Source organism: Chenopodium album, chromosome 9 (genome assembly GCF_948465745.1).
Source record: "Chenopodium album chromosome 9, dcCheAlbu1.1, whole genome shotgun sequence".
NCBI lineage: Eukaryota > Viridiplantae > Streptophyta > Magnoliopsida > Caryophyllales > Amaranthaceae > Chenopodium > Chenopodium album.
The window spans coordinates 3542276-3565473 of NC_137842.1; the positions used below are offsets into that span (position 1 = coordinate 3542276).

The 23198-nt window shown below is 36.8% G+C and overlaps 1 long non-coding RNA gene and 1 pseudogene across 1 annotated transcript; one reads left to right on the forward strand and one right to left on the reverse strand.

Annotated features, from left to right (window-relative positions):
* Nucleotides 1-8147: 8147 nt before the first annotated feature.
* LOC145559405 (uncharacterized) lies at nucleotides 8148-9059 on the reverse strand. The gene is made up of 2 exons (XR_014092710.1): nucleotides 8802-9059; nucleotides 8148-8328 (listed from the first exon to the last, which is right to left on the reverse strand). It is a non-coding gene; the product is annotated as an uncharacterized LOC145559405 (long non-coding RNA).
* A 3311-nt stretch (nucleotides 9060-12370) lies between these two features.
* On the forward strand, nucleotides 12371-18141 carry LOC145559299 (nucleosome assembly protein 1;2-like; annotated as a pseudogene).
* Nucleotides 18142-23198: the final 5057 nt, after the last annotated feature.

Sequence of the window (23198 nt, forward strand, 5' to 3'; positions counted from 1 at the left end):
CTATAGTTAAGTTAAGATAGTTAGGTTTTGATTAAATAGAAAAAAAAAATATTTAACTTCTTTTGGAAAATTCTCAATGATACTCTTTTTTGCTTATTTTCAATGGTAGCCAATTTTTATTTCGATTATTTTTTGTAGCCATATACTTTTATAAATTTTCAACTGTAACCTTAATGATATTTTTTCGTTAAAATTCCGTTAAAGCTAACATGACTAAGAAACTAAGGTTAACTTTTACAGGAAAAAAAAAAAAAAAAAAAAAAAAAAAAAGGAGTGCTTGTAGTTTAGTTAGAGCAATCCCCCTCCATTTTCATTCCCCTCTTTCCTCTTCAAAAAAAAAAATTAGGGTTCTTGATTCTCTCTCCTCCTCATGAATTAGCACCATTATTGGATAATTGAACATCAAAGCCACACACTAATTCAAGCACTAGAAATAACGATTCTTGGGTGGGGTCTTGATGGGTGATTGGTTTCGTGGGAAAGGGAGTGTTTTTCCTGGGTGGGGTTTTGGCGGATGGTGTTTTTGTGGGTTGGGGGTTTCTTGGGTTGGGTTTTGGCGGATGCTGATCAAGTGACTGTTGACCTCCAAAACAGTTGTTGCACATGCTATCATTGGCAATTAACTGGCCTTCCTTGTGTGCATGGATTTGCTTGCATACTTGACAAGAGAACTGATCCAGAACAGTATGTGGACCATTACTACACAAGGGAGAGGTATATAGAGGCATATGATCTGTCAATACAGCCTATGCCAGGTCCCCGGGAAAAGATTAACATGAGGGAGCCACTGCCTCCACCCGTGAGAGTGATGCCTGGCAGGCCTAAGTCCAAAAAAAGAAAGAAGGAAAGGGGTGAGGGTGCAGCAGAGGGCAGTACACAGAAAAAGCAGAAAATATGCCAAAAGTGTGCTTAGTTTGGTCACTATGCCAAGACATGCTCCAATGTAGCTGCAGAAGTACCCCCAACCTTCATCCTAGCCTGCACAAAGGGCAAGAGTGTTGTAAACACTCCATGGGTGGTTGAACAAAGGATAATTAAAGCAGCTAGAGCTTTAAACAAGGTGAGAAAGGATCTTCGGTTCATGTTTTGTTAATTTGATGTTAGTTAGTTACTGTTATAAATGTGTTATTTATTTCCATTTTTTTGTGTACAGACTACTCCTGGGGCATCAGCAGGTCCTAATAGCATTGGGAACAAAAAATTCCCTCAAGAGGAGGCTAAGAAAAAAATAGCAGCTGCTGCAGCTTCAAAATCAACAAGGGCAGCTTCCAAAGCAGCTTCAAAATCTGCAGGGGCATCAGCATCAACACCAAAGCCACCAGCATCATCACAAGGATCAAATACAAGGTCAAGGAAGTCTGCAGGAGCAGAACCAATCTTGTGCAGCCAAGCATCAACAAGTACTATAGCTAAAAAGCAACCAGGATCCAAGTCAAGCAAGAATTTTAAGTAGGAAATTAGTGTTAAGTTAGATCTTTGTTAGGGCCTGTTGATTTTGACAATTTAACATATGTATTCACTGGCGGATCCAGGATTTCTAACTAGGGGTAGCACTACGTATTAGATAACGTATTAAAAAACCGTGAATAACTACATCTCATAAAGTAGTTGTAATATAATATAATATACTTCATCCGTTTTTAAATGCTTGCTCCACTTTTCATTTTCAGCCGTTTTTAAATACTTGCTCCATTTCCTTAAATATCTAGAAAGCTTTTACAATATTTAATTCATTTCTCTTAACTAGTGGGACCTAATAAAATGATTTTTTTTATTGACTTTGGATTCTCTCTTCTCTAACCCCAATACCTCTATATTTTATTACTTTCTCCAATTTTTCTTAAATCTCCTTACATAGAGAAATAAAGCAAGTATTTAAAAGCAGATGGAGTACTATTAGATACAAGCTTAATGATTTAATACAGAGTACTAAATAATTTAATGATTAAATACGAGCTTTGAAAAACAAGATATGCATGAAAATGGAAAGAATTAATTTGAATGGAGAGAGTATTGTAGATTAGAAAGTTATTTCTACATAGTAATTCATATGAAAATGGGAATTTTTCAATTAAAATGGATAAAATAAATAAATAAATAAATAAATCAGCAGCCGGGAAGAATTAATATGAATGGAGACTTAGAGAGAGTATTGCAGATTAGAAAACTGTTTCTACATAGTAATTCATATGAAAATGGAAAGTTTTCATTTAAAAGGGATACAAAAAAAAAATTAAAAAAATCAGCAACTTAGAGGTCTCCATTCATATTAATTCATATGAAAATGGGAAGTTTTCAATTAAAATGGATAAAATAAATAAATAAATAAATTAGCAGCCGGGAAGAATTAATATGAATGGAGACTTGGAGAGAGTATTGCAGATTAGAAAACTGTTTCTACATAGTAATTCATATGAAAATGGAAAGTTTTCATTTAAAAGGGATATAAAAAAAAATTAAAAAAATCAGCAACCTAGAGGTCTCGAACCTCTGACCTACCACATACACACAAAATTTTATCCATACTTCCATCACCACCAAATCAACGCATATTATGCTATACTATTATATAAGGAATAATATATATACAAATTAACTGCTATAGCTTTGCCGATTTTTTTTCCCCCTTGAGGGGTAGCACGTGCTACCCCTTGCCTCTATGTAGATGAACATATTTTGAAGTTACTAATTCTACTATGTGGCTTACCATTGAACATATACATATTTGTATCATATGAATCTGATTAACTAGACTTTTGGTAGTGTGTGGCTTACATTTTTACATATTTATATCATATTTTGAACATACTAATTCTACTATGTGGCTTACATATTTATATCATATGAACATATACATATTTATATCATATGAATCCAAGCCAACTCAAATATGTTGCCAAAATAAACATAGACTTCATTTGCCAAAATGTTGTGAATTCATACATAAGATCTCCAAATTAACTAGAAAGCTTAAACAACTAAAAATAAAATCATTACATCCTCAAACTAAAACTTAATGTCTTGACTTCCCCCAAACTCCCCCAAACCAATTTAATTACTACACTAATTCCTAAACCATAAGAATTACACCAACTGCAACTAATACAACCAAGTTATTAACCCTATCATAATTGCCATTGTTGCTTGTCATCCTTTTCCAATTCCCAGACAAAGCCTTGCATTTAGTCTTCAATGTGTCAACTTCATTAAGCAAACACCTCCTTTGCCCAACCAGATCATCCACCTCCCTTTGCAAAGAGTTCATCTCACCTTTCATTAGCTTTTTGTCAAGCACCAGCTGGTTAATCACTTCCCTTTACCAATCAGTGCCATCCTCTGAGTCAGCCCATTCAAAAGATTTGCATCCCCTTCTGTCAGTGTTTGGATCATAAAATTTGCAAGCCAAGAACTTGCGCCCTGGATTGTCCCTGGTCCAAGATGTCAGCCTTGCAAGTGGCAATCCACAATTACATTTCTCCTGTTTTGAGGGAGATAGGGTATTCCCAGATATTTTGACTCCTGCAATTAGCAAAACAAGAGCCATTATAACTCATAACATAAAATGAACCAACTGTGACACACAACAAACTCAAACAAACCTTATCAAACTGGTGGTTGAGCACCATAATAAGGATACCCAGGGGGTGGCCATGTCCCATTCTGTTTCATCCTATACTCCAATATACAGTCAGCTAAGAACCCTAGATCATCAGTAGTACCAACATGAACAACATATATATCTTTATTAGTGTAGGGAATAGATTTCAAGCATTAACCCCTAGCTTGAACCCCACTGTGATCATACACTAAAGTACGGTGGCGTCCAAAAGGGAAGTATATTTGGTCATGTATGTGTGCAGTGTATGATAGTGACACTAAAGTTAGGCCGCAAGGGCTAAGTGTGTGGGAAAATATATTAAAAAGAGTCAAATGATGGTGACTCTTAGGCTAGGTAAGCTAATGATGTAGGGATCAAGCCCCCAAGTCTAGCTCTAAGTGAATAGGGATGAGCATAGGATATCCCTTGATATGATCATGGTGTAACTGTGTGAATGTGAATATGAATGCATTTTTATTACAGCCGCACCTCGATGTGAGGTTGCCTACGTATCCGTTAGGAATCAGGCTGAACGTAGCTCTAGTCGAACCTCGCACAAGTGTATGTATACCTCAAAAGGTCTTTTAATGGTTGTAACGTGGTTAGGTTAAAGGATGAAGAAGAAGGGGATAAAGGCTCAAAACCCTAGATAAGCCCCCAAGGTGTGCAACCTTGCTTTTGAATCTTTGTATTTTTATGCTTGAGTTTCTACTCTTTTTAGCTCTCTTTTTTTTTGCTTTAGTATCTATTTTATTTTTATAAGTGTGGGCAATCCCGATCATGCGGTCTATCACTCACTTGGCATTCATGTTTCTCAGGCATGGTACCGAGCACTCGATAAGAGACGCAATCTGAGACGTGTTCTTATCAAAGATATTTTCATATCAAAGACATTGGAACACTTACCCTTTTGTACACTTGTTTTCATTTTTTATCTTTGCTTATTTTTTGCTATTGCTTTCTTTTGAATTTGCTCAAGCTTTTTTAGAATTGCATAAGTTGCACACTGTCCCATCCCAAGGTTAGATAGATGTAGGTTGAAAAAAATAAAGGTCTATCGTTAGACGAGGCTCAAAGTGGTTTATGAAGAAAGGATGTAAATTAGAAAGGTGAAAGGAGATATGATGTGGCTACAAGGGTGCCTCAAATCATTGGTATACCTTGTGCTTAGTTCGACATGGATTTTTTATTTTTTTATTTTTTATTTTGTTGATGTAATATAATGAAATGATCATATATAAGGAAATAAATGCTCATTTTATTAAAGGAAAATAAATAGAGAATCTACAAAAGTAATCTAAGGGAAAAGAAAGGTGCCTATGCTAGACTTATTGGGGAAAGGAAAAAATGAAAAAGAAATAGAAAAAGAGGTCATGAAATCTTGTCGTTGAAGATCGCCTCTGTCTTGTGTTGTTTGCTTTATCATCACTCGCTTTCCTTGTTAACCGGAGGTATGGGAAGCTTGTTATTATCAATCAAATGTTGGATAGCCTCCTTTAGATTCCAACAGCTCTCGGTAGCATGACCCCTACCTTGACGGCACTTGCAGTGTTCGTTTGGATTCCAACTAGGCAATCTTTTCTTAAGTGGAGGATCTTGAATAGGTCCAATGGGAGTAATGATTTCCTTGGCATGGAGTCGATCGAAAGCATCATCGTAGCTAATTCCAATAGGGGTAAATTCCCCTTTCGGTTGCTTTCGATTACCCATGGCTAGGATCTCACTAAGGTCGAAAGTACCAACACTATTACTAGAGTAGGTGTTTTCGGAAGAAGAAGGATAGTCGTTCCTCTTCCCTTTACAACCACTGTTACTATTGTTACTAATCTTGGCCTTCTTGTCGCGCGGAGGAACATGAAGGAGATTTGAATCAATGAGATCTTGAACACGATCTTTGAGGGCGAGAAATACTTCGGTGGTGTGACCACGACCTCTATGGTATCGACAATAAGAATTTGGATCCCAATTGGGAAACCGTTTTTTAGGCGGAGGGTCTTGACTGGGACCAATGGGGTGGATAAGACCTTGATCGTGAAGACAGTAAAAAGCTTCATTGTAAGTCATTCCTATTAGTGTGTACTCTTCAATGGTCCGTTTTGCCTGTGGCTTAGGAGCATTGAGTTCTTCATTAAACCCTTGGCGAGAATTTTGTTCGATGGCCATTACCCGATTTGCTAATCCTTCTACCACATTCAAGAGCATGGCAATGACATCTTGCAGTTTTCGAACGTCCTCTTTTAGACTTGACGAGTCTTCCCTGGTATTATCTAAGAAAAGACTTTCATCTTCCTCAATTATGGCCACTTCGTTGAGAGAGGTCATATAAGCTGTCTCGATCATGGGCTCTCCTACAGGTGTGATAAGAAGTGATGGATCAAAGGATGCTTGGTCATCTTCGATGGCTAGAATCTCGGAAGTTACATTGTTATCGATCAGATCTTGAATAGCTTCTTTGAGTTTCCAACACTCTTCAGTGTCGTGACCCTTTCCTTGATGATATTTGCAGTGCTTATTAGGGTCCCACTTAGGTGGTCTGGCTTCTGGAACTGGATCTTGGATGGGCCCTATGGGCATGACTAGTCCTTTGTGATGTAGCTTCTCGAAAGTCGTTTCATAACTCATACTAAGTGGAGTGAACACTCTTTTTTATCTTTGGATTCGTGGTTTAGAGGCATTCGTGGCATGTACCTCATTAATGGGAGAGGAAGAAGAAGGATGGTCGCTCTTCTTTCCTCTCGCACTATTATCTTTCAGAAGGTCATCTTCGATGTCAATGCCTATGTTATAGACAACCTTGAAAGTATTTAAATTGTGTTAGTACTTTAAGTGCCTTGAATACTTCCATTGGAGATTCTTGATAAACATCTTCACAGATTCTTTTTCGGTAGGATCCTTGACCATATTAGCGGAAGTTTCTCTCCATTTATTGAAGAAAGACGTGAACCCTTCGTTTTCTTTTTGTTTTAACATCTCAAGTTGTCTGTGGTCTGTTTCGTCTTGGATGTTGCACTTATATCTATCAATGAAAGCGTTTACTATCGATTCCCAGGTAGAGGTTTTCTCCTTGTCGAGGGAGAAGTACCATTGTTGGCAAACGGTTTCAAGAGATAGTGAGAACAGAGAGGGGAAAACCTTCTTATCGATACCCTTAATGTTCATTATGGTTTCGAAAGCTCTTAGATGGAAGTAAGGGTTATCTATTGCCTTGAATTTAGGGATGTCAGTGGCGTTGAACTTATGCGGAAGAAGTTCCTTGTCCAGCGAGACCCCTTGTGAACTCATGCCCTGAAATTTATAGTCACTAGATAGCTTGCTCAAACTTTCTTGCATGAGGTCCCTCTGTTGTTGCTTCACGGGATCATTGATCTTGAGTGTGAGTAGCCTCAGTGTCTCAGTCACGGTAACCAATTGATTCCTAAGCTCATTGACTTCTTCTTGACTTGTCATTATATTTTTAGCCTTCCTCTTTTGACGAATTGGTTTATCAAAAAGCGAGACTTGAATTGAACAAAGAGGTTATCCTTGATTAATCGCCCTTCTCTCCTCGACCAAGTACTGTGGAAAAGGAATTTGGGGATATTCATTGTTAATTATTTGACTCAAGCTTTATTCAACATGCAAATGGATGGAGGAGGTGAAGAATGATTGGAATAGAATGTGAAGGAAAATGATGTAGATGGAGGGATATGAAGAATTAGGAATAGAATGTACCCCCCAACTCAAATGACGGAAAAAGACCGACTCATGCATGAACCTAAGACATGGTCATGGTGACATATACTCAAAGTGTGTGCTAAGACTAGTGAGTGTAGATGGTACGTTAAGACTCGTGTCATGACCATGTGGCTAGATTATGTGACTAGACTCAAGCAAAGACTAAGTTAAGACTTCATGTATATGCATTAAACTTGATAGACTGTGGTATTTTAGTCATAACTTTTTATCTGTGACTCTGATTTGGATGAAACCAACTCCAAATTAAAGATAAAACTCGGGGCTACAGATCCATAGGTTGTACGACTCTTAGTTCTTCCTAGAACTCCGGCTATGACCAAAACAAGTTGACGTTTGTGCAGTATACGGGAATAAAAATCCGGGTTGACTTAAAGGAACTATGACTCGATTTTATGTTTATTTATTAGCTCAAATTAATTAATTAATTAATTAAAAAAAATTCCTTTAGTCATTAATCAGTTTATTTAGTCTTAACACAAGTCAAACAAACGGTTAGGAAAAATCACATAGAGTATGCACAACAAATAATGCACAATTAGTCAAGTAGGCACAATATCACTAGTAGAATAAAGCAATTGGCCACCGGTTCAAAACCGGTGGCAAAAACAAGTATTGCCACCGGTTAACCGGTGGCAAATATGCTTCCCGCTTTTTTTTTTTTTTTTTTGATATTACATATAAATGCCACCGGTTAACCGGTGGCAATAACATACTTTTTTTTTTTCCGGCTATTTGCTACAATAATAATAATAATTAAAAAAAAAACTCTGTAAAATATAAGGCAAATAACATCACAATCAATATAAGAGCGCAATGAAATATACTCACATTTATATTCAAATAATAGATTGTTATTGTACAATAAAAAAAATTACAATGAAGTATTAAGTACAAAAAACAATTACAATGAATTATACAGTCCAAAAAAAAAATTACAACATTAAAAAATAACAATATTCCAAAATGAAAGTCTTGAATCCAGCATCAATTAACACCTGCATCAATTAAAACCCAGAAATTAATAAAACTCAAAAAAAAAATGTGAAAAAAAACCCAGAAACTCATGCATGTATACGGTGACCCGCAAAGGATGAAACAGAAAGAGAAAAGGCTTCAAAAAAAAAAACAGAAAGAGAAAAGGATGAAAACCCAAAATTTTCGCCTAGTGAAACCCAGCAAATTCGAAAATCAAATAACCCAAAAATTTCGAAAATTAAATAAACCCAATAATTTCGATTATCAATTAAAAACAGAAAATTTTCGAAATAAAAAACCCAAAATTAAAATAGAAAAATTTTGAAATCAAAAACCCAAAACCCAAAAAACAAAAAAATCAATTTCGAATTCCACCAAAAATAACAAAAACCCACCCACCATAACCACAACCACCACCAAAAACCACCACAACCCATGAACTCCACCAAAAATAACAAAAAACAAAATAAAAGTAAGAAAAAAGAGAAATTACCTCGAATTTCAGCAAAAACCCCCGAAATTATCTTGAATTTGTGTTATAAAGGTCTAATTCGACCATGAAAACTCTAGATCTAGAGTTTTCATGGTCGAATTAGACCAGAAAACCCATATTTTCATCACGAGGAGAGAGTAAGTGCGACAATAAGCTTGATGGTTAATGGCGGTGGTTGTTGATGCGGCGGTGGTTGTTGTTGCGGCGGTGGACGAGCCGAACGAAGGAGAGAGGAAGATACCGCGAGAGAGGGAGAAGATTAGGGTTAAGGAGAGAGAAAGAGAAGAGAGATCAGGAGAGAGGAGGAGGTCGACGAGAGAGATTCAGGGTAGAGAGAGAGAGAACAGAGAGGGGGAGTAAGAACGAAGGAGATAGAGAGAAGGAGGAGAGCAGGAGGAGAGGTGATAAAGGAGAGAGAAGATTAGGGTTAGGTATATAAAGGAAGGGGAAAGAGAATGGTGGGCTTTTTTTTTATTATTTGATTATTTCCACCGGTTCAAAACCAGTGGCCTTTATCATTTATGCCACCGGTTCGGTTTGAACCGGTGGCAATGTACATATGCCTAATCCCGCCCATTTTTTAAGCCACCGGTTTTCAAAAACCGATGGCCATTGAGCGGTGCCTTTTTCAATTTTTCTACTAGTGTATGATGCAATGAGTTTGCAACCTAACCATGGCTCTAGTTCTCTAAAGTTCGGGATATGGTTTAGTCAAAGAGGGTCCATGGTTAATTGTCCGGATTCACCGCGCGGAAGCCTAACCGTGAAGGGTTGGCGCGAGTGGATGGGACACCGCGAGTTTTAGAAAAAACTCGCTTCCATGGTTTGGTGAATTCAACATCTCGGATGTACCCTTTGTTGCACGGAGCGTTTAATCGGGTAGATGGAGCATGAATTCCCAGAGGGTTATGTCCATATGTAGAACACATATGGGTTTCAGAAAAATGAGAAAAAATTCAATCAGGAAGTAGGATCGAGCAGACAATACGAAAAACCGGTCAAAATTAGAACGCATATTTCTGGCTCGGTATTAGGGGAAATTGGCGCCAGTAATCAGAGACTGGCGCCAACTTTTAACTGTAGCGCCTGGCGCCAATACTGGCGTCTGGCGCTACGACTAAAATGCTGGCGCCAAGCTCTGGCCCCTGACGCTACTTCCCACATGCCTCAGCAGCTTTCTGTGCTCGATAAAATTTTCCAGTTTCGCGCGGTGTTATTTCAGTCCTAGTTGTGAAAGATATTTCTCAAATTTCCTACGTGTAAAATCCTATGTTTTTAACTCATTACGGATGGTCTTTCCAATGAGATCTTTTTTATGCATATGACAATAATGTTAATCAAAATTACGCACATGAAATACTTAGAACGTTTCGAGTCTCATCCACTCATTCTAAATCATTGCCGAAACAAATTCAGGAATTAAAATAGAAATCCTCCCCAGTGGAGTCGCCAAAAACTGTAGGGAATAGATTTCAAGCATTAACCCCTAGCTTGAACCCCACTGTGATCATACGCTAAAGTACGGTGGCGTCCAAAAGGGAAGAAGATAGAGCAAAAGAGTCGCCAACAAGTTTTTAGGAACTTGTAAACCGTTCATAGGATGAAGGTTACATCCCTTAACGATCCAAGAGATCGTCAACTCCATAAGGTCTTGAACCAAATAAGGGTTCGGGGATGAAGGTACAAATCCAACCTAAAAGAGATTGAACCTGCCCTAATAATAGGCCTCTACTTTATTCTGATTGTATTCATGTGCGCTTTTTAATTAACATGCAATCAATAGGTTTAACCCTAAACCTGTTTATCTATGTTGGTTGAATATTAATGCACAAACAAATCTATTATTGGCGATCACTTGAATTGTAATCATATTAACCCTAACAAGATTATTAATTATCTCATTAAGCGTGATTACAAGTACCAATTCCCTTTAAACATGCATAAAAGGCGTGATCAAGCAATAACAATAAATATCATCAAGCAACATAATAAATAACCAATATCATGAATAATAATAATCATAATAATAATCATAAATAAAATAATCATCATCAAAATAATAATAATAATCATATTCATAATCATCATAAATTATAAAAATTATAATCATAATCATGTTAATATTAAAGCATAATAATGATAGCAAGATCCTAGGCATGATACTAACAAGATTAATAACTAACCCTAGCATGTCACTAAGCAATAAAAATCAAATCTTTAACCCTAACATGATACTAGCAATCATAAATATTAGGAAGAAAATAAGAAGCATCGTAACAATCGTATTTAATATTAAAGTTACCCTAGACATGATACTAGGAATATCATAATAACAATCTAAACATGATTTCTACATCATAATATCAATAAATCAATTAAAGTACTTACTTTGATACTTCGTACCTCTTTCTAATAACAAAATACACATGTTAGTAACTTCAAGGAAAATAATAAACAAAACAATTAAATTAAATAATTGAAAGAGAGATTTGGGACCAAACCCTCAGAAATTAAACCTTTCACGTCTAGGGCGAAGGCAACTTCGAATATGGCTAGGTGTTTCTAGATCTTGTGAATGCGGAATTTTGTATGAAAAACAAGGTTTAGAAAAGAAAGATGAATGAATTGATTATAGAAGAGAGAATTGATGATTGCGAATGAAAACTGATTGTTGGTGAGAATTCGTGAGAATTGGTGAATGATAACGGAGTTTTTAATACGTTAGTTATTTATAGAGAAAATCAGCCAAAAAGATAAAATATCAAAACAGAGCACTTGGCGCACGCAAAACGAGGTTGGCGCACGCAAAACAGAGCTGGCGCCAGCACCAGCTAATTGGCGCCAGGCGCCAATGGCTAGCACCAGGCGCCAGGCCTGGTTCCAGGCGCGGCGCCAATGCCTGGAGTCAGGCGCCAGGCCTGTTTTTGACGCGTTTTCGAAAATCAGATAAGTTTGCCGTACTGGAGGATAAAATCGTATCTTTTCCTCGAAAATGCTTTTTGATTTTAATTAAAACTCTGAAAAGTCAACAAAAGTCAATTTATCAATGCTAATTGAATTAGGAATGAAAAGAACCTTCTAGAAGAATCTAGAAGACTAAAACCATTCCTAATTGCATTAGGAATGATAAATCATATTAGGCCCTCCCCTAGATCATTGGGCCGTATATAAAGCTCAAACCGGGCCCAGTTTAGTAAATTGGCCATAACTTCCTCAATATTCATCGGAATTGGGCTTATAATATATCGTTGGAAAGCTCTTGTCAAGCCCCATCCAACTACACTACTATTGGACCCATATCATGGACCAACCAAACTGGATTGGCTGTTTTCTTAAAATAAATTTTCAAAAACAGAGAGAAGAGAAAAGAAATTAAAAACTATCCGCAACACTAAACTTTCCACACTTTCACTTCATTCGATTATGATTCGACGTGAAAGGTACTCATCACTGGGTTTGGTTTTGGGGAGACACAAATGGGTGTCTACAATTAGGCAACCTCCTAATCATTTTGAAGACATCACCATCATCTTCTAAACTCCAATATTTTCCTTTATACACATACTGAAATGTGGGGTGCAAGATATCTACCGATCCTTCTAATGGATCATCCATTTCACGAAGTCGATCTTCAACCTCTATTGCAATATCCAACAAGTTGTCTCTACCTACTGTGTATTCCATGTCAACAACTAAACTCATGTACTTAAATCTCAATAACACCATGTTCTCAGCCAATCTGCAAATAATTTGCAACAAACAAAGGAGCCCAATTTCAGTTGTATAACAAACATGCAGCCTTAATTACAATAAACAAAGCTCTAACCATATGCATAATTCCCTAAATTCAAACAGATCAGGAACCCTAATTTTTTAGTTTCATAAAATTACTTCGAAATCAATGAATTATAGCAACAATTGGTAGTTCAAACGCACAATTTACAAACATATAAAACCACATATACACACAAATTCGATTGAATCCAACTTTGATTAACGCAATTGTATGCAAAAATTTTAGAAACTGACCTCTTTTTCGGCTCTGAAGTTATTGGCAAATGCTTCCAACTCTTTCAAACCCCTTCGCAAATCAGCAATAAATTACAACCCAAATTTTTAAAGACCAACAACATTAAAGAATTTAATTCTCAAATTTTCAAGCTTTGAGCAAAAATTGGGGAAAAATTAATAAGAGGAGCAGTTGTTTTAAAGGAGGGAATAACAAACTAGTCGTTAATGTGGGACCCACAAACGATAAAGTTGACAGAAAACTAACGGAGGTACCAAAAGCTACAGTTTTAAAATTTGATGGGTACCAATATAAAAAAAAAATTAGACAGGTGCGAAAAATTCAAATAGGCCAATTTTTTTGGTACCAAAATTCAAATTTTCCTTTAATTTATTGAATTAATAAATTTGACATACTACAACAAGCTTTGCCTAGTTAATATGCCAACAAACTTTGGTAATATGGCTCTTTCTCCTCCCCCCCCCCCCCCAAAGCATTTTGGACTCACTCCTTTGCGCAACCATTGTTGCTCGACCACCTTCAGAGGTATAATTTGGTCGGCTAAAGGCACCATAGTTGCAAAACATGTAAATTGGTGACATACTAATCCTTTAGGGAAGGAATTTGCTCGTGCGGTGTTGTTAATGGTCACGACGGTGGCGCTAATGGTCGTAGTGGTAGTGCTAATGATCTTGCGGTGGTCGTGCGATAGTGTTAACAAAATTACGGTGGTCGCGTGATGGTGTTAACGAAAGTACGGTGGCCACGCGATGTTGTTAGCAAAAGTACGGTGGTTGTGCGGTGATACCGGTGGTCGAGCAATGGGTTGTGCATATGGTTGTGAGCTGGTGAAAAAGGTGGGCTGAAGGTGTAGATAGAGGAGAGAGAAAGGGGGTAGAGCTAAGAAAATACAAAAACACCATCATATTACTATTATCATTTTTTTTGTTAATACTATATGACATATTAACAAGTATAAGTATTATCATTTTTTTGTTAATACTATATGACATATTAACAAGTATTTCCTCATACTACAACGGAGGTAGTATTTAAATAATAATATATGACATATTAACAAGTATTTCCTCATACTACAAAGGAGGTAGTATTTAAATAATACTATATGACATCCTCAACCCTTAAAAAGTTTCACTTGTTCCCCTTATGAATAGTGCCCACATGTGTGGGGGACATGTGTGTATTTTTTCTTTTTAAAAAAAAATTCAAGAAAATCAGATGTCTTCTTCTAACCTTCTGCCCTTCTCTCTCTTTCTTTTGATGATTCATGCAACCTTGCTTTTTACCTAGAAATTAGCCACTTTGTTTTTTTTTTTTTTTCAATTTTCTTTTCTTCCCTGATCGATGATGTTGACAAATAAGACTTGCATTGCCAACAAATGAATCTTCACCTTGTGAATTATAATAAAGTAACTTAACATCATTTCCAACTACCTCAACGGTGTGATCCAAAAATTCAAGAGGAGAGCCACATTTGAAGAACCAAGATTGATTGGAAAATGTCGTAGCGGTGGAAGGAGAGAGATAGTGACGATTTTTCGCCAAATCTTTCACGGCGAAAGTCCGATGATCGTCGGAGAACCAATGTTTCAGGTGACTTTGAATTTTGGGTTTTGGGATTTTACAAAATTTGGGTCAAATTCGAATATAGGAATTCAACTGAAATATTTTGCACATGCTCCCATCATAGAGTTCTGGTTATCTTGTCTATGTTTCTGCTGTCCTTGTGTTTCTCGCTACTGAGGTACCATTTCCTCACTCTTTTCAATTTTTCGTTGAATTTTCTGGATTTTAATTGAGTGCATATATAGATTTCTGGTGATTTTTCTGTATTTTGAGTTATTCAAGCTTTGAATGTTAAGAAGTGAATTTGAAGTGCAATTTCTGGTTCTGTGTATGCTTTTTGATATTTAGGTCTTTTTTCGTTGCCCATTTTTATAGCTTCAATGATTTGGGCATTCTGAGATTTTTTATGATACTTTTTAGATACTTGTTATCTTATTCAGATTAAATATAGATTTGATTTTATATTCTTCAACTTCTGATTGTTAGGCTTCTTAACATCCTATGGGTTTTGTTATTTTCTTTTCACCTGAGTTTGTTCTTCAACTAGGTAATGAACTATGTTAGATACACCATTGAACTGACCAATTGAAGAAAACCCTAATATTAAGTAATCAGTTAATATAGAACATGATGAACTTGAGGCAAAGTTCTTCGAGCAGAGAAGAGCACTTGAAGATAAATACCAGAAATTATATCAACCACTCTACACCAAGGTATGCTAATTATGCTACTTCTTGATCTAAATTTACTCTATAGTCTTAAAATTACTACTGCTGAAAGTATCATTAACTACTTTCTTATAAGAATATTTATGAACGTGATGTTGAATAAGTTCTTGTATCCTCATGAAGTAGTGTTTTTTTTTTTATCAAATATGCATATTTAACCAAAATGTGGAGATCAGAACTATGGATGCCCAAATTATTTTTGTGCGCCATTACCTTTTGGAGCTATTGAATTTTGAAAGTTATATTTATTGAATGTTAGGAAAACTTAATTTGCTTGATTTGACATCATCATTTAAAGACCAATTGTTAAGTACCTTAATCAACGTTGGTGTACTTTTGCAAAGATATGAAATTTTTAATGGTGTTGTTGAAGTTGAAGGAGTTGAAGTTGAACCAGCAACAGAAGAAGCTGATAAAGCTACTGAAGGTAATTAATTGAAATTCACTGTTATGTATATATTTGAAGTTAGAAATGTTTCATGCTTTGCTTCTTGTTTAATGTTGGAAATGTTTCATGTTTTGGTTTCTTGTTTAATTCAGAGAAAGGAGTGCCTAATTTCTGGGTCACCACTACAAGAATCAGGTCAAATAATGACGGACCAGTTCCGACGGACCTGAAAATCCGTCGAAAAAATCGATATTTCCGACGGATTTAATTTCCGCCGGACAATTCCGACGAACTAAAAAATTTCGTCGGAAATCCGTCGGAAATTTCCGACGGAAAATAAATCCGTCGGAATAATTGGACATTCCGACGGAATATTCCGTCGGAACATATACTATAAAAAAAAGGGAAAAAAATATTTATTTAACTTCTAACCCTAAACCTTCTATCCGCCACTTTTTTTTTTCCCTCACTTCTCTTTCCTCTTCTTTCTCTCTCCTTAACCCTCCTCCTTTCCTTTCTTCTCTTTCTCTCTCCTCATCCCCTCCGTCCGCCCTTCTCTCGTCTTCTCTTTCTCTCTCCTGATCCCTCCTCCTTTCCTCTCCTCTTTCACCCCCTACCACCACCAACAACAACAACACCATAAACACCAAGCAACAACAACGAAGACGACTACAACAACACCGAAGACGACTACAACAACACCGGCGACCACAACAACAACGGCGACCAAAACAAGAATGGCGACCACGTACATGCGCATAGATCTAGTTAATTTTTTATGAAATTGTAATATTAATTTATAAATTTTATTAGATGATTGTATAATTATATATTTCCTTTAATTTTTGTGGTTTAATTAACGTTTTTTTTTTAATTTTCTTTATGAAATTATTGCTAAATATGTAGATATATTGGTTTTGATTTATTTGTGTGGTGTTTTTCGATTTTATTGTCTCAATTTTTCGTATTTTTGGGTTGATTTTCGATCATTGGGGTTATTTTCAGTTTTTTTTTTTGCTAAGTTTTGTGTTTTTTGGGGTTTATTTTTGGTGTGGTGGTGTTTAAAGGTGGGAAGGGGCTAGGGTGGGTATCGGTGGAGGTGTTTGAAGGTGGATTAGTGGCTGCTGTGGGTGTCGGTGGTGTCGATGGTGGTGTTTAATGGTGGGATAGGGGCTGCGGTGGGTGTCGGTGCTGATGTTTGAAGGTGGGATAGGGGCTAGTGTGTGGTGGTGGTTGGTGTCGGTGTGCAGTGGGGTCTGGTGGTGCGGGGTGGTTGCTGGTGATGTGGGCTGGTGGTGGGGTGGTGGGAGGCGTTTTTTTTGTTTTATTAAATAAGTTTCCGACGGAATTTCCGTCACAACATACCGACATAACTCAGTTCGTCGGAAACTTGCGACGGACTTTCTCGGGCCTGAAAATATTTTCCGGCGGTCTGAATTCCGTCAGAATAGTGTTTTCGACGGAAATTCCGTCGGAAAAAGCCCATTTTCCTACAAAAGGTTTTCCGACAACTAGTTCCGACGGAATTTCCGTCGGAAACGAGTTTTCCGACGGAAAACAGGGTGTTTCCGACGGAAATTTTCTGTCGTTATTTGGCTGTTTTCTAGTAGTGCACTGCAATGAAGACTAATGAAGTGCTGGCTGAATCGGTTAGTATCTTATGATGTCAGCTTTATTTACTACTTGTTCTCTACTTTTGTTGCTTTTACTTATTTCTTTTTCTATATGACTAGATCCGGGAGCGTGATGAAGAGGCTCTCAAATATCTTAAAGATATAAAATGGTCTAGGGTTGAATTGCCCAAGGATGATGCTCAAAAGGGTGAAGCCTCAAAGGGATTCAAGCTTGAATTTTTCTTTGATACTAATCCTTTTTTTACAAATTCTGTTTTGACAAAGACATACTACATGATTGATGAAGATGAACCTATTTTGGAGAAAGCCATCGGGTATGTAGCTTCCTTGCTTTGTCAACTGCTTTTAATGATTTGTTATCTTTACTTAAAGATTACTGATGGCAATTGATACATTTAGGACGGTGATAGAGTGGTTCCCACGAAATTGCCTGACCAGAAGATTTTGAAGAAGAAGCCAAAGAAGGGTTCTAAGAATTCCAAGCCCATTATAAAAACTGAAGCTGTTGATAGCTTTTTCAATTTCTTTAGCCCCCCTGATGTCCCAGAGGACGAGGGGGAGATTGATAAGGATGTTGTGAGTTGTGCTTCACTGTGTTATAGACTTGTTGAAGCTCTTTACTTAGTCCATTTGATTTGAGTTTTACCTTTTTTTTACAGGCTGATGAGCTACATGCCCTTATGGAACAAGATTTTGATGTTGGGTAAGCTCATGATCTCCTTTCTGCTACAGCTCACCTGATGTCATGTTGTTGGCTTAGTTACATACAAATTATATGAGTTCAATTTGATTTCTCACACCACATTCTTAAATGATATTTTATTTATTTATTTTTTATTTGAGGAAAAGGTTATTAGCTAAGTTGGCTTACTTGACTATTTATTGTAAACAATATTTAGGAGCAAATTCATGTTTGTAACAGTGAGAAATGATCATTGTTTATCGAGGGGTTTGAATGTACTTTCATCTAAAAAGTTAGGGGCAATACTGACATTTTTCATGGAATACAACAAAATTATCGCATGCAACCCAAATAATAACAACATCAGAATTCTACCGAACATCTATATGAAATTGAAAGCAATACATTTTACTTGCACTACATTTTACTCCGGGACACCGCACAATTTCACAACACCAGGACATACAAGACATCTACATGAAAGCAATGTATTTTACACCCTCTGTCCCTATTTTTTTTTTTTCTCATTTGACTTTTCACGATCTCTAATACATGTCTTATGATGTATATAACTCAAAATCTATATGCGTAAAAATTATAAAAACTTAATATTAATAAAATATACAATGAGGCAAATCCAATAAGACCTCACTTGACTATATTATCTTTTATAGACTGAAAAGTTAGAAACATTAGCTTTTGAAATTAGAGGTAGCTTTTCAAGTAGCCGTTGAAAATTTAATCTATAGTTTTAAAAATAAAAAATTGATTTTTATATGTAATAGCTAGTCAAACACTACTTTACCGAACACTCATATCTAAATTATTTATCTTCACAGCTAACAGCTTGTTGACAGCTAACAGCTACCTACACAGCTAACAGCTACCTCCACAGCTACAGCTACCTTCACAGCTATATTTTGCCGAAAACTAGAATTTAGAACCAATAGTTATAAAGTTTGACGCAATAGTTAGCAATGGGTAAAAAAAAAACATTTTTAATACAATTCAATTTATCAACATGTAAATTCACTAATTAATATACATTTGTTCATAATTACCTAAACAAAAATTACAAATTAGCCAAAAAAAAAAATTACACTTCCAGACTCACACACTAGCAACAATCATTAAAGCCTTCTAGTACTTGTATCCCCCCATTGAAGCAGCTTCTAAGGTAATCCGTATATTGTTTGTTTTTGTTACAATCCTATTAATTTCACAATCTAATTTAATTGTCAGTGCATTAAATGATGTAGGGTTCGAAAATACACTGAAATTATTTTTTTCTCTCTACTGTCGATCAAATATTCACCCTGAGGAAGGAAAGCTCAATCCCTCTTCTACGTTTTACCTTGGAGCGGATGATCAACCCGGAAATTTGATTACTCACGTAATCTTGAACAATGATAACTATGTTGCGTGGTCAAGGGCAATCACTTTGTCCCTACGATCTCGTCGAAAATTCGTTTTTGTCGATGGCACAATCACAAAGCCGAATGAGAAAAAGAAATTGCTTGATTGGGAGACCGTAAACTCAATGATGGTTTCATGGATTTTACGGTCTATAGACCCAAAGCTTGCAGCGAGTATACCCTATTTCGATGAGGCGAAAAAGCTGTGGGACTATTTGGAAAACCGGTTTTGTGTCTCTAATGGCCTTAGGTTGCAGCGATTAAGGTCGAGAATCAAAGAGTGCAAACAGACCAAAGGCATGTCAGTTGAAGAGTATTATACCAAATTAACGGGGTTGTTTGACGAACTCACGCGACTTAAACCTCCCCATAGATGCGTATGTGGTCAGTGTACGTGTGACGTTGCCGGCAAATATGCGCTTGATAGAGATGAGGAAGTGGTGCACCAATTTTTAATTGGCATCGATGATGATTTATATGCGTTAGTGAGGACTAATTTGTTGTCTCAGCAACCCATGGCTGACTTGAATCGCGCCTACCAAGCCTTCCTTCAGGAGGAGGAATCTCGTGGGGTTGCAAAAGGGAGAGCCGAGAATAATCAAGTGAAGGAGGCACAGGGTTTCGATGGCCACGATAAATCAAAGCTGTACTGTACTCACTGCCAAAAATCAGGGCATGACAATGAAGGATGTTTTGACCTTCATGGTTACCCCGAATGGTGGTATGAATTGAAGCGCAACTCTGGGGAACGGGCTGCTGGTTCCTCAAGCCAGTCTCCGAAGCTAGGCCCCTGCTGTTCAGCCGAAACCTGCTGCTGCTGGCTCTGCTTCCTCTGTTCCCTCTGCTGTCGATGCCAATGCACTAACCGGGTCTTCACAGGCTGGTGCGGACGGTGTGTCCTTGGTGAATATTGTTGATAACCATAACCAAGAGCGTATGCAAGGTGAGTTATTGTGTTATTCCCTAAAATTATGAGCCTAAAATATCCCTAAAATGATGTGTTATTTGAATAAAATTTGGTTGCTAATGTATTTTCGAATCAAATTATGAGGCTAAAATTGTTTGATTTTCACTTTTTCTGTGTAAATTTTATGATCAGATCAAAAACAAATGTCCGCGGATATGAACAAGGACGACTCAATCAAGATGAAGGTGAGTTGATTTTTTATTTTCTTATTGCTATTAAATTACTTAATAATTTATATTTTACTAGAAATATTAGATATAATTAGACTTTTGATTTAAGAATTGTTAGGAAGGATTATGCATATTTATCATCAATCATATAATTAACATTCGAAATTAGTGATAATATTGATGGATACTCATAGTAGAGTTCTAGCAAATTGATAAAAAAAAAAAAAAGAATGAATTGTTGGTAAATGTATGTGTTATGGGGTAATTTTGTACAATGGTTGACCGATAATGATAGTCAACGATCGACGCTACAAGATCGGGTCAAGATAGTTACGAGTGCTTCCTAGAATCAAGGAGGGACAATGGGTCAACAAGAATAATTCTTCAAGGTTGTTATTACGTATCTACGCTCTAAGCAAGTCCAAGTTCATTGGAGACCAAGTAAAAGGGATAACCGCTACTCCCACTATTTGAGGAAGTGGTGGAGGAAATCATGCAACAACCACCCGAAATATCTCACAACCACGATGCTGCTACTTTGAAGCTCTATAAATAGGAAAGCCCTCTTCCCATGAAGAGTTCAATCCGGCGTATGTAATCTCCCTCTAGCCATATCATATACTGCTCTTTCACACCCGTATTTCCATCCATCTAGATCTTCCATTACCAAAATGCATAACCAAGCTACCATATTTAATCCTTTAATTTGAAGCCATTACCCACGTATAGCGTTTCCCTATATAATCCTTTAGATTCCACTCCACTCATCCATGATTAATCCCATTACAAAATATACTCTATTCATCTCAAACCTTCCTGATAATCCCAAGAACTACAATATGTAGAGCAAACCCTTTAACCTATCGCTACATAGACATTCCACTATAAATACTCCCACCTCGCTACTATATTTTAATCTCTTATGTAATCTAGCAAGGATATAATTCTACACACAAGACTACAACCAATCAATCCCCCCGATCATACTACAAAGACCACATACTAGCTGATTACTTTTACTTCTATATATGCTTTATTGTTATCAATTAATATACACATATTGTACTTGTAAATATTGGCTTTATGCCCGTACTATAGTGGATTGGTGGCCTCATTGCCACCCGCGGTTTTTACCCACCTTCATTGGGGTTTTCCGCGTCACCATATCATGTCTCCCCTCTCTTTCTTTATTTTTCCGTCATTTACTTTCCGCATCTAATGTTCCTTATTTTAATTTAGTTGATCCGTAGCCCGTATCCCACATCAAATCCTACTTGACGAAATTTAGCATAAACAATTTGGCGCCGTCTGTGGGGATGCAGCTAGATTGAAATATCAACCCCTACAAAAGTTCCTTTCCAAAAACATTTAAACACATTCCCATCATCAAGATATATCCAATCCAGTAAAGTGATTTTATAAGAATTATTGTTCGTGATCCCGACGATGAGAAGTGGTGATCGACGCCAACTTAACTCAATATGCTGCAACAAGGGCGATTATCTTTGACAGCCTTAAGAGTTTTGGTAATATTCCTCCTTGTGGTTTAATTTAACTAACTATTTTTGCGTCTTCTTTAAGCTATGAGAGACTATATCATCACCATCGAAGTAAACGTCACACCCTAAAGGGAAGGACGCCGTGGAAACCATTGCTTTAAGTCATGGGTCTCATGATGCCATAAAAATTCAGGGTTTGTCGTCATTCACAATATTATTTTTTGTTTAACTAACACTATTTTTAGGCTATGTTGTCGCCAAATAAAACAGTATTAAAGCTTCGACGGAAGTCAATTCCGACGACGACAATCAGTTCCGACGACAGCCAGTGTCGACGACAACATCAGTTAGCTCCGACGACGAAAGCCAGTTTCGACGACGACATCAGTCAGCTCCGACACGACAGTCAGCTCCGACGACGACAATCAGTTCCGACGACAGCCAGTGTCGACGACGACGACAGCCAGTTTCGACGACGACATCAGTCAGCTCCGACGACGACTGTCAGCTCCGACGACGACAGTGAGCTCTGACGACGGCAGTGAGCTCCGACGACGACAGCCAGTGTCGACGACGACGTCAATCAGTTTCGACGACACCAGTTAGTAACGTCGTCAGCAGCCTAATATCATCAGTCAGTGACGACAACATTAAAGACAAATGTAGCTTTAAACGACGATGCAAGTAAGCTTTTGCCTAAATGCAAAATTCAGATTTATTACTAAAGACTATTCGATTCTAAAAATAATTTCACTGACTTTTATTTATAACTCATGACATTAGCTTATGTAGCGCTTAAATTTTTATATTTTATCATGAAAAATTTATGTCGTATCAAGCTGATTTTTAGATAAAGTAAGGTTACAGGTGGAGATTTATAACGTTAATTGATTGTGACATCGGAGTATTGTCGTCGACAACAACAAAGTTGACGGTAACATTATATTTTGTGGCTAACTTCATTCCATATTGTTTGCATTTTTTCATGAAGTTGCCACAAGGGGGCAAGATAATATGATCTGATTATCAATATAATGCTTTGATTAAATTTTTTTATTTGATCCCTGATGCTTCGATACATCACGCTTTGGTTATTATGATTATTTTTCCTTAGTTTTTGACGCTTTGATCATTATACTTTGATTAACTGTCGATGCTTTGATAATGGTTCATTCTTAACGTAATTATGAATGTTTAACGCTTTATCGAATACATATGGTGGATAATGTTATTTGTTATTATTTCATGAATAATTAACAAATGAGTTGGTATATATGAGAATGCTCTTGTAGATAATTCACCAATCTAGAATGTGACA